The 11,523-nt window shown below is 64.2% G+C and overlaps 1 long non-coding RNA gene across 1 annotated transcript; it reads right to left on the bottom strand.

Moving 5' to 3' along the window:
- Positions 1 to 3,418: 3,418 nt before the first annotated feature.
- LOC127489688 (uncharacterized) lies at positions 3,419 to 4,996 on the bottom strand. The gene is made up of 2 exons (XR_007917611.2): positions 3,901 to 4,996; positions 3,419 to 3,795 (listed from the first exon to the last, which is right to left on the bottom strand). It is a non-coding gene; the product is annotated as an uncharacterized lncRNA (long non-coding RNA).
- Positions 4,997 to 11,523: the final 6,527 nt, after the last annotated feature.

Here is an 11,523-nt window from a genome sequence, read left to right on the forward strand (position 1 = left end):
ATTCTCCCAAGAGCCTAAGAAACCGGGGCGTGCGCTCCGCAGGCCGTGCCGGGCGGCGGGTGAGGGAGGGCCGGGGACATGCGTGTGAGCATCCGCACACCTTGCAGGGTCCAGCTGCCCACAGGCCTCGGCCCTGACCCCGCCTCCTCTGCACCTGACCGTGTCTCCTGGGCCTTCGTGTGTCCATCGTGGCCCTCAGCCCCGGTCCACCCACCCCTCCACGCCCTCCGTCAGCGAGGCTGCCCGCCTGACTGCATCTCCTGGGCCGCCCAGCCCCGCCCTGCCTGCCCGCAGTGGGCGCCTTGTCCATGGTCCTCACGGCTCGAGCAGTGAGGTTCTCATCACGCCCGATCCCGGCCCTTCAGGGCCTCCGTGTGGTTCTGAGGACGCCACAGCCGCCGCCCGGCTCGCTCAGCCAGGCTCTCTCCCCTGGCCCTGCCGGGCTGCTCCTACCCATCTCCCACCCCCTCGGGGGGCCCTGCCTGGAGCCAGCACCTCACCGTGCCCTGGGTGAGCCCCGTGCTCTGCGAGGCTCAGTCTGCCCGGCGCCCCCGCGCTGGGCGATGGAGTCTTTACTTGGTGCCCCTGGGGGAGGCTCTCCAGCCCCTGCACGACCCCCTTCCTCCCTCTGGTCCGCCCCATTCTGCCCACGCCTCCCGGCTCCCGCTTGACCCACCCCGGTGTGAGTCTCCTGTGGCAATGGCAGAGACCCCAGGGCCTGTGCCAGGAAGGGGTCTTTTATTATCGATGCCGGCACAAGGCCCAGGTGGGCTTTTGTCCAGAACAAGGCGCGTATTTCCTTATGTGTCTCCCCTGTGCGAGTGGGCGCTCTGAGGACACAGGGCGGCTACGGGACTGATACAACACTGCTGCTGCTGCTGCTCCCACGCGCCTGCTGAGCTGTGTCTGGCCGGGGTTAACGCTGTCCCGAGTGCTAACGAGCATACAGAACACCACAGGCAGCAGGTGGCAACTGCAGTTCTCTTCTGACCGGGGAAGCCTCTTCCACACTTCACTCGTGTCAGCGAGAGATTCATTAGAGGCCTCTGCCGTGGCACAGCGGGTGAAGCCGCCACCTGCAGGGCCGGGATCCCATATGGGCGATGGTTTGGGTCCCAGCTGCTCCACTTGCGATCCAGCTCCCTGCCACGTCCTAGGAAGGCAGCAGAAGATGGCCCAGGCTTGAGCCCCTGCACCCCGGGGGAGACCCAGAAGACACTCCTGGCTCCTGGCTTCTGCCTGGCCCAGCCCCGGCCATTGTGGCCATTTGGGGAATGAACCTGCACATGGAAGACCTTTCTCTCTCTCTCTCTCTCTGCCTGTTCCTCTTGCTCTGTGACTCTGCCTTCAAATAAATAAATAAATCTTAAAAAAAAGAAACAAGAAATAAGTTTGATTAAAAGACAAAGGTGGCCGGCGCCGCGGCTCACTAGGCTAATCCTCCGCCTTGCAGCGCCGGCACACCGGGTTCTAGTCCCGGTCGGGGCACCAGATTCTGTCCCGGTCGCCCCCCTTCCAGGCCAGCTCTCTGCTGTGGCCAGGGAGTCCAGTGGAGGATGGCCCAAGTGCTTGGGCCCTGCAACCCATGGGAGACCAAGATAAGCACCTGACTCCTGCCTTCAGATCAGCGCGGTATGCCGGCTGCAGCGCGCTGGCCACGGCGGCCATTGGAGGGTGAACCAATGGCAAAAGGAAGACCTTTCTCTCTGTCTCTCTCTCTCACTATCCACTCTACCTGTCAAAAAAAAAAAAAAAAAAAAAAAAAAAAAAAAAAAAAAAAAAGACAAAGGCCTCTGCCCACAGTAGCTCACCGCAGTGCACCCTGGCTGCCCACGCCGGGGGTGGGGTGTCGGCAGGCCGTAGCCGGGTCCCTGCTCAGGGCCCCGCCGGGGGAGCTGGGCGCCTGTGGAATCTCGCCTGGGAAGCATCTGCCTGCCGGCTCGGTGGTGTGGCTGACGGAGCTCTCGGCCTTGGGGCTCTGGGCCCAGGGTTCTGCTTCCTCACGGCTGGAGCGGAGGTGGAACCTTGGCGGCCTCACCCTTGGCCTTGGCTCAGGACTCACCTGATTAGGCCAGGCCCACCCTGGACCCGCTCCCTTTTGGTGAACTTGATGTCAGCTGCCTCGGGACGGGAGTGGCTTCTGCAGTGTCCCCACCTGGTCTGGGTCGCTCCGCTTGAGGGTCCCCACGGGGCAGAGCTCACAGGGCCACCTCCTCACCTCCCTGTCGTGGCCCCTGCCCCTGCTCCCAGGGAAGTCTGCCCCTCCCCCTCCGTGTGCTCCTCCGCCTGTCTCCCCCAGGATGTGGGCTCCAGGAGCACGGAGCACAGGTGCCACCGCGGGTGTCCCTGGTCGCACCATCTGCTCTTAGAACGTGCGCCACGCAGCAGTGCCGTTCCGGTCCTATCCGTGACCTAGCTTGATGTCCCAGCGCTCCACGCTCGGGGCCAGGGTGGCTTTCGTCTCTGCCCCCTTCAAGCACACGGCGTCTGCCCCACCCCTGCCAGACCTGCAGCCCCATGGGTAGCTGGGTGCCACCCAGACTGCAGTGCTGGGGCAGGGCTTTCTCGGGGCTGTGGGTGCTGGAGATGACGCAGCGCTGTGTGGGCTGACCCCAGGAGAGAAGGAGGCTGGCCCGGGGCCTTTGCGACGTAGCCCAGAGCGCAGCAGGCCGAAGCCGCCCCTTGTCCTGTCCTGAGAGGACAGAAAGCCCCCTGCACACCCGGCAGGGCGCTCCAGGGTCTCCCGCCCCAGCAGGCGAGCTGGCCACCGGTGGCTTCCCGGCACACTCACGGCATGTGGGCTTCTCCCTCTGGAGTCCCTGGATCTGACTTGCAGGTAAGCGGACGCTGGGATCGAGACAGCAGCAGCGCCCACAGGCGGCATCCGAGCACGCCTGCCCCGCTCCCAGGAGCGACAGGAGCAGAGTCAGGGTTGGCTCCCCAGTGTGAAAGCTCAAATGTCGGAGGAAGACAGCTTTTGGCGGCAGAGCGTGGCGCAGCCCGCGTCCCGGGGCCACAGGCGCGGCGTGAGCCGGAGTCTTGTGGGCGCCACGGGCTGACGTGATCCGGCTCTGTGGACAGCTGCTCTCCTCCCATGGTTCCCGGCTCAGCCTCCCGCCCGAGACCCACGGCCTCCGCCACGCCCGCCCACGACCCCTGCTGTCCGAGGCAGCAGTTCCGCCTCCCACCTCAACCCTGGCTCGGGTCTGGGGGCGCCATCGGGACACCCTGGCCCCCGAGGAGCGCAGGCCTGCTCTGTGGGGTGGCTGTGTCCTCAGCAGGGGGCAGGACTAGACCCTGTCTGCACGAGGATGGGGTCCACCTGCACCCCATTCTGTGAGCACTCGGCGGAAGCATCAAACCCACCCCAGCTGCGTTTCCACTGATGGCCAAGAGAGGGTGAGGCAGTAGGCAGGCCTTGCATTTCACAATTATTGGATTTTTATAAAGATTCATGTATGTATTTCCTTAAAAGGCAGAGTTACAGAGAGAGAGCGAGAGAGAGCGAGCGAGCGAGCACTTTCTCCACTGGCTCACCCCCTAGTGGCTGCACCAGCTGGGGCTGGGCCGGCGAAGCCAGGAGCCTGGAGCTCCATCCGGGTCTCCCACGCGGGTGCGGGGCCCAAGCTCTCGGGCATCCCCCGCTGCTTTCCCAGGCGTTAGCAGGCAGCTGGAGCAGAAGTGGAGCAGCCGGACCCGAGCCGGCGCCGTACGGGATGCTGGGATGCTGGTGTCGCAGACTGGACTTACCCGAGTGCCGCAGCGCTGGCCCCGGATTGCTGCATTGTAGTTCAGCTGAACGAGCAATAGTTCACACGGGTCACAAGTTAGTAAATCTGGGAAGTTTTCCTCCGTCAGCCCGACCCCTCCCACCCCTAGAAGCCACCCCTAGTCGCTCACTGGGCGTCTTCTGGAGCAGAGGGCTTCAGAGGCAGCCGGGCCCTGCCCCCCAACAGCCGCTCCGCGCCCTCGGGGTCCCCACTCAGCAGCGCTCGTGCGCGGGGCGGTTTTCCCTGCGAGCAGCCGGGCTGCCTCCTGTTGTGTGTTGTCATGGCAACGCGGCAGTGCGTGTTTCCAGGCACCCACGGTTCCACACGGCAGGACAAATGCGTGGGCGTGGACCAGCTGGGCCAGAGGGTTCGCAGCCCACTCCTGCAGCTGGATCACCAGCCCCAGTGTCACGAGGAATTATTTTTATCAAGAGGGGAAGTTTCTAAAAGACGGATCCCGGGAGAACCCTAAGCGGGCGCAACAGCCCTGAGACTGTGGCTACAAATGGTGGATGCCTACAGCGAGGAAACCTGGCGAGCTGCCAGCAGCCCTGGGACCGACTGCCCCACAGCCTCAGGTCGAGGGGCTCAGTCACCGGCCCCCAGGACTGAACCCGGGCCCGACTGACCCCAGCCCTGAGAAGCCTGCGGGGAGAGCGAAGCGGCCGCCTCCCAAGCAGGTCACTAACTGAACCCCAAAGAGTGTCAGGAGGTTCGTGCAAACTGGAGTCAAGACAGAAGTTTATTTTGGGGTGAAGCAGTTTTAAAACGCGTGTGCAACTTGCACGCAACATGCACTTCTGTGAGCTCTTTGGGCTCCCTCGTATGCGTCCTCACCGCCACCTGTACCCGAATTCACTGCCCGGGCCCTCCTTTTTATTTTTTATTTGAGAGGCAGAGTTACAGAGAGAGAGAGAGAGAGAGAGAGGTCTTCCATCCGCTGGTTCACTCCGTAGATGGCTGCAATGGCCGGAGCTGCGCCGATCCGAAGCCAGGAGCCTGGAGCTTCTTCCAGGTTCCCCACATTGGTGCAGGGGCCCAAGGACCTGGGCCATCTTCTACTGCTTTCCCAGGTTGTAGCAGAGAGCTGGATCGGAAGTGGAGCTGCTGGGACTTGAACCGGCATCCATATGGGATGCCGGCACTGTAGGCGGGAGCTTTACCCGCTACGCCACAGCGTCGGCCCCATGTGCTTAGCTTTTAGTATCAGCTGCTTTCTGCTCAGTTCTAGGCGATGATTAACAAAGTGGTTCTTGGTTAATTAAAGAGAATGGTCCCTTGCTTCTTTTAGATTCATTTATTTATTTGAGAGCAGAGTTACAGGGAGAGGGAGAGGGAGAGGGAGAGGGAGAGGGAGAGGGAGAGGGAGAGGGAGAGGGAGAGGGAGAGGGAGAGGGAGAGGGAGAGGGAGAGGGAGAGGGAGAGGGAGAGGGAGAGGGAGAGGGAGAGGGAGAGGGAGAGGGAGAGGGAGAGGGAGAGGGAGAGGGAGAGGGAGAGGGAGAGGGAGAGGGAGAGGGAGAGGGAGAGGGAGAGGGAGAGGGAGAGGGAGAGGGAGAGGGAGAGGGAGAGGGAGAGGGAGAGGGAGAGGGAGAGGGAGAGGGAGAGGGAGAGGGAGAGGGAGAGGGAGAGGGAGAGGGAGAGGGAGAGGGAGAGGGAGAGGGAGAGGGAGAGGGAGAGGGAGAGGGAGAGGGAGAGGGAGAGGGAGAGGGAGAGGGAGAGGGAGAGGGAGAGGGAGAGGGAGAGGGAGAGGGAGAGGGAGAGGGAGAGGGAGAGGGAGAGGGAGAGGGAGAGGGAGAGGGAGAGGGAGAGGGAGAGGGAGAGGGAGAGGGAGAGGGAGAGGGAGAGGGAGAGGGAGGTCTTCCACCTGCTGGTTAACTCCTCAGACGGCCACAGTGGCTGAGCTGGGCTGATCGGAAGCCAGGAGCCAGGCGCTCCGTCCGGGCTCCCACGTGGGTGGCACGACTCGGCGACCTGGACTGCCGCCTCCTGCCTTCCAGGCGCATCCGCAGGAAGTTGGGTTGAGAGCACAGATTCGGCAGAGCTAACGCAGCCTCTCATGTGTGGGGTGTGGCGTCCCAAGCGGCTGCTTTGCCCCTCGGCCCTGCCTCAGCAGGGTTTTCTGTGCTGTCACTGTGAGTGACACGGCAGCACCTGCCCGCCCGGTCACCTCCCGTGGTTGTCGCCCCGCGGGGTTCTGCCCCTCAGCCGATTGCGCCACGCCTCTGCCTGCCCAGCACCCAGCCGGGGAGGTGGAAGCAGAGGCTGATCAGCTTCATCTGCTGCCCATGAACTTGGGGAACACACCTGCTACCTCGGGCCCACGGATCCCCCAGTCAGCCCTCGGCCAGGCCAGGTCCAGACCCTGGAGCAGAAGGCAATCCCCCTTCTGGGAGTCCCCGGCTCCGGAGTGTGGGTGAGGGGCCGGGGGGCTGGGGTCCCCGGTTCCGGAGTGTGGGTGAGGGGCCGGCCCGGGAGACTTGCTCATGCTTCCTCTTTTTGGGACACACAGCAGGCATCACGGGTGCTGTGTGACACCCGGCCCCGCGCCCCGTCCTCCTGGGTGTCCCCTGAGTCACACTCAGGGCTGGGGAAGTGAAAGGGCTGTGAGCGCGTCTCACTGTCGCGTGGGTCTCTTCCCCATTTGGCCCTGGAGCAAACCCCCTGGCCGAGGGGGAGCAGAATCGGGAGCCCCGTGTCCACGAGACGCCCGCGATGAAAACCGCAGAGGGCTGGGGTTGGACCTAACTGTCCTGCTCTTTTCTTTTTTCTTTCTGTTTTTCAAAAATTTGTTTATGGAGCTGGTGCCATGGCGTAGCAGGGAAAGCTGCCACCTACAGTGCCGGCATCACATAAGATCGCCAGTTGGAGTCCTGGCTGCTCCACTTCCAATCCACTCCCTGCTAACGGCCTGGGAAAAGCAGTGGGAGATGGCCCAGGTGTTTGGGCCGCTGCACCCACGTGGGAGACCTGGAAGAAGCTCCTGGCTCCCGGCTTCGGGTCAGCCCAGCGCTGGACATTGCAGCGATTTGGGGAGTGAACCAGCGGATGGAAGACCTCTCCCTCTCTCTGCCTTTCAAATAAGATAAATAAATAGTTTTTTTTTTTTTTTTCTTGACAGGCAGAGTGGACAGTGAGAGAGACAGAGAGAAAGGTCTTCCTTTTGCCGTTGGTTCACCCTCCAATGGCCGCCGCGGCCGGCGCATCGCGCTGATCCGAAGCCAGGAGCCAGGAACTTATCCTGGTCTCCCATGGGATGCAGGGCCCAAGCACTTGGGCCATCCTCCACTGTACTCCTGGGCCACAGCAGAGAGCTGGCCTGGAAGAGGGGCAACCGGGACAGAATCCGGCGCCCTGACCGGGACTAGAACCCGGTGTGCCGGCGCTGCAAGGTGGAGGATTAGCCTATTGAGCCACGGTGCCGGCCCAATAAATTGTTTTTAAAAGTTTTTAAAAAAGATTTATTTTCTTATTTGATAGAGTTACAGAGAGAGAGAGTGAGAGAGAGAAAGAGAGAGAGGTCTTCCACCCACTGGTTCGCACCCTGGATGGCCACATGGCCAGGTCTGGGCCAGGCTGAAGCCAGAAGCTTCCTCCATGTCTCCCCCATGGGTGCAGGGGCCCAAGCACCTGGGCCATCTTCCGCTGCTTTCCCCAGGCCGTTAGCAGGGAGTGGATTGGAAGTGGAGCAGCTGGGGTTGAACCTGTGCCCATGTGGGGTGCCGGCACTGCATGGGGGCGGTGGTTTACCGCTGGGCCACAGCGCCGGCCCTGTGCTGATCTTTGTAACTGTGCCGCTCAGGACGCACAGGTGATTCCTCGACTTGGAAAATGCGGTTTTGTGATAAGCACGGCGCTGCTGGAAGCCAAAGGGTGCATTGCAGAGAATGGTGCATTTGTGCCCACGCGCACCTCCCACTGACACAGGTGCGGGAGAGGCCTTTGCCTTCCCCCACCGTGTACAGCTCGCTTCTTCTGGGGGCACAAGACGTAACCACACCGAGTGCCAGGACCCTGCAACAGATGAGGTCAACCCGCTGGAGGCCTCTGTGGGGGACAGGGTGGCCTCCCGGGTGCAGCTCCCGAGCGCCTCCGTTGTCTCTGCCTCTGTGTCCCCTGGGGCGTGGCTGGAGGAGGCCAGTGCTGTGTCCAGGGCCTGAGGACTGCAGCTGAGGGGCCCATCGTTTGCCGACTCAGTCCTGGGGCTCCGTGACTGTGCTGTGGGACGGACGCAGTCTCCTGCCTGTGTGTGTGTGTTTAATGTGCTTATTTCAAAGAGAGAGAGAGAGTGATCTTCTATCGCTGATTCACTCCCCAAATGCATGCAACGGGTGGTGCTGGGCCAGGCCAAGGCAGGAGCCTGGAGCTCCATCTGGGTCTCCTGTGTGGTTGGCAGGGGCCCAGGCACTCGAGCCGTCATCTGCTGCCTCCCCGGGTTGCAGCAGCCGGGAGCTTGCATGGGAAGCAGACCCGGGACATAACCACGTGCTCCTACGTGGGCTGTGGGTGTCTGCGCGTTGACCGCCGTGCCAGTACCCGCCCAGCCTCCTGCTTCTTCAGTCACAAGAGGAGACGGGGGAGCCCCCGCCACACCTGTCCCCGGGGAGCGGAGCGTCCGTGGGCTCTCACTCCACCTCTTGCACCCCGCGGCCAGAAGCTCCGTGTCCTGCAGGGTGGCGCTCGGGCCGGGGGGCGGGATGTGCAGGTGAAGTGGGGTTCCTGGGGCTCCAGCGCCTGCCCCCCCATCTCTGAGGGTGTAGTTTGACAGTGGGCTTGCGTTAGCTCCGGGGTCAGAAAGGCTGGTGCTTTGGGCTCCGTGGACCCCACCTCCGGGTGTCCACGCCCCTGTGGGAGCCCGTGACTCAGTACTGCTTCCGAGGGCTGCAAGACGGGCGGCGCCCGAGACCCGCGCTGTCTCCCTGGCAAAGGTGTGGCCGGGCGCGGCCCCTGTGCACCTGACCCTGCTCGGGGGCCCTCCTTGATCTGGGGCGCCTGGCAAAGCGCCGTGAGCACACACACCGTGAGCTCTCAGCCTCCCGCCTTGGGGGATCGTTTCTGGTAGTGGGGTGGCCTCAGGGCCTCTGGGACGGGGCAGAAGTCCCGGGGTGGTCGCTGCTGCTGAGGGAGGAGGCAGTGGACCGCCTGCACGGCGCTCTGCGGTGCTTGGGGTCTGCAGGCCTCCCGCTACCCGCACCCCGCTGTGGCGCCTCTCAGTGCCGGTGCCCTGTGTCAGCTCCCACTGGAATGTCCAGGCTTGCTCCGGTGGAAGTCGGCCACCGTGTCGAGGCCACACGTGCCGCCCCGTGGCAGGGCTGCTTGCTGGCTGGGCGGGGGTCTGCACCCTCAGCAGTGGCTCTTGCTGACATCTGAGCTCTGAGCTGCTGGCCGTGCTGCCACGGCGTCCCCAACCCAGCCACGGGGGGAGGGGCGATTCTCGTGAGTTAAGTGCTCGGTTCTGGAGTGCCTCGCTCCGAGCTGCGGGGCACGAGCACAGGCCTGGCCCTTCCGTCTGAGGGTTTTTCTCTCCAGGCACGTGCTGGGGACTGGACGCGGCCGCCCCGTCCACTCACTGCACAGCGTCCCCGTGTAGGCGTGGCACGGATAGCCGGCTCCTCGCGGGGAAAAGGCGCAGCCACTGAGGGGGTGGGGTGGGGTGGAAGGGACCCGGTTTACGCCAGGGCCCCTGTGGAGTGAATGGAGTGAGGAGACCCACGAATGGGAGGGGAGGAGACAGCGTGTGTAGGGCCGGGGCCACGGGCACACGGAGGGAGCCAGGGAGCCACGGTGCCATGGCGCCACGGCGCGGGGACTGAGTGCGCAGGGGCTGGGAGAGGCGCCGTGCTAAGGCTTTGGGTTTTCTTCTAAGGGCCCCAGGAGGTAGAGACACATAATCGTGATTTACAAGTTTTTGAAGTAAAAACATCTCAGCGTGGAGAATGGACGGGCAGGTGTGTTAGGAACCAGGTGTTATCTGAGCGTGGAATGAGTCCATTTTTCACAACCGCACGCACCCGAGGCTCTGGTCCCAGGCTGAGGGTGGCCTTCCCGCCGGCACAGCCCTGCGGCAGGACGAAGCATCTCGCGGGTCCTCCGGGGCGCTCCCCAGCTCTCTGTGAGGCCACCAGGGCCCGAGCGCAGAGGGGACCCGCAGTCGCCTCGCGAAGGCTCCAGATAGTGCAGCTGCGGGATACTCAACACACACAGTTTCCCTCTTCAGGGAAGGACGAACCCCTGGATTCAGACGGGGCCGCGAGGCACAGCAGCAGCTCCGCCACGGCGCGCCTTTCACTGCCGTCCCCTCTCTCCCCGGAGGTCGGCCAAAGGGGCCTGGGCGGACCCTGCCCCGGGACCCACGGCTTCCAGCGGCCCTGCCCGTCACAGCAGGTGGAGCCCAGCTCACGCACGGCCCCGCAGCCCTGCGCTTGTTCTCACTTCAGCGGCTCGGCACCGTGAGTCCGTGCTGGGAGCTTCTCCAGGGAGAATTTAGCCAGACACAGCTGGCGGACAGGCTGCTGGGCGCAGACAGGGTCAGAGACCCCGCCCCTGCAGGCACACAGCTGTCAGAGGGAGGGGCCCACACCCAGGGAGACCCCACCCCTGCAGGCACACAGCTGTCAGAGGGGGGGCCCACACCCTGGGGAGACCCCGCCCCCTGCAGGCACACAGCTGTCAGAGGGAGGGGCCCACACCCAGGGAGACCCCGCCCCTGCAGGCACACAGCTGTCAGAGGGAGGGGCCCACAGGCTGGGGAGGAGACCCCGCCCCTGCAGGCACACAGCTGTCAGAGGGAGGGACCAACAGGCTGGGGAGGAGACCCCACCCCTGCAGGCACACAGCTGTCAGAGGGAGGGGCCCACAGGCTGGGGAGACCCCGCCCCTGCAGGCACACAGCTGTCAGAGGGAGGGACCAACAGGCTGGGGAGGAGACCCTGCCCCTGCAGGCACAGCTGTCAGAGGGAGGGGCCCACAGGCTGGGGAGACCCCGCCCCTGCAGGCACACAGCTGTCAGAGGGGGGGCCCACACCCTGGGGAGACCCCGCCCCCTGCAGGCACACAGCTGTCAGAGGGAGGGGCCCACACCCAGGGAGACCCCGCCCCTGCAGGCACACAGCTGTCAGAGGGAGGGGCCCACAGGCTGGGGAGGAGACCCCGCCCCTGCAGGCACACAGCTGTCAGAGGGAGGGGCCCACAGGCTGGGGAGACCCCGCCCCTGCAGGCACACAGCTGTCAGAGGGAGGGGCCCACAGGCTGGGGAGGAAACCCTGCCCCTGCAGGCACAGCTGTCAGAGGGAGGGGCTCACAGGCTGGGGAGGAGACCCCACCCCTGCAGGCACACAGCTGTCAGAGGGAGGGGCCCACACCCTGGGGAGACCCCGCCCCTGCAGGCACACAGCTGTCAGAGGGAGGGGCCCACAGGCTGGGGAGGAGACCCCGCCCCTGCAGGCACAGCTGTCAGAGGGAGGGGCTCACAGGCTGGGGAGGAGACCCCACCCCTGCAGTCACACAGCTGCCAGAGGGAGGGGCCCACAGGCTGGGGAGACCCCGCCCCTGCAGGCACACAGCTGTCAGAGGGAGGGGCCCACACCCTGGGGAGACCCCGCCCCCTGTGGCCCGGCCTTCCACCCTCCTGACCTCGAGGCCTCCTCATGTGGGGGACTTTGGGAACCCACCAAGCAGTCCTTATCTGGATTTCCACTTGTCGGCAGGAGGAGGAAATCCAATTAAACATGTTCCTTATATTAAAGTGACAGAAAAA

This window comes from Oryctolagus cuniculus, chromosome 13 (genome assembly GCF_964237555.1).
Source record: "Oryctolagus cuniculus chromosome 13, mOryCun1.1, whole genome shotgun sequence".
NCBI classification, from domain to species: Eukaryota; Metazoa; Chordata; class Mammalia; order Lagomorpha; family Leporidae; genus Oryctolagus; species Oryctolagus cuniculus.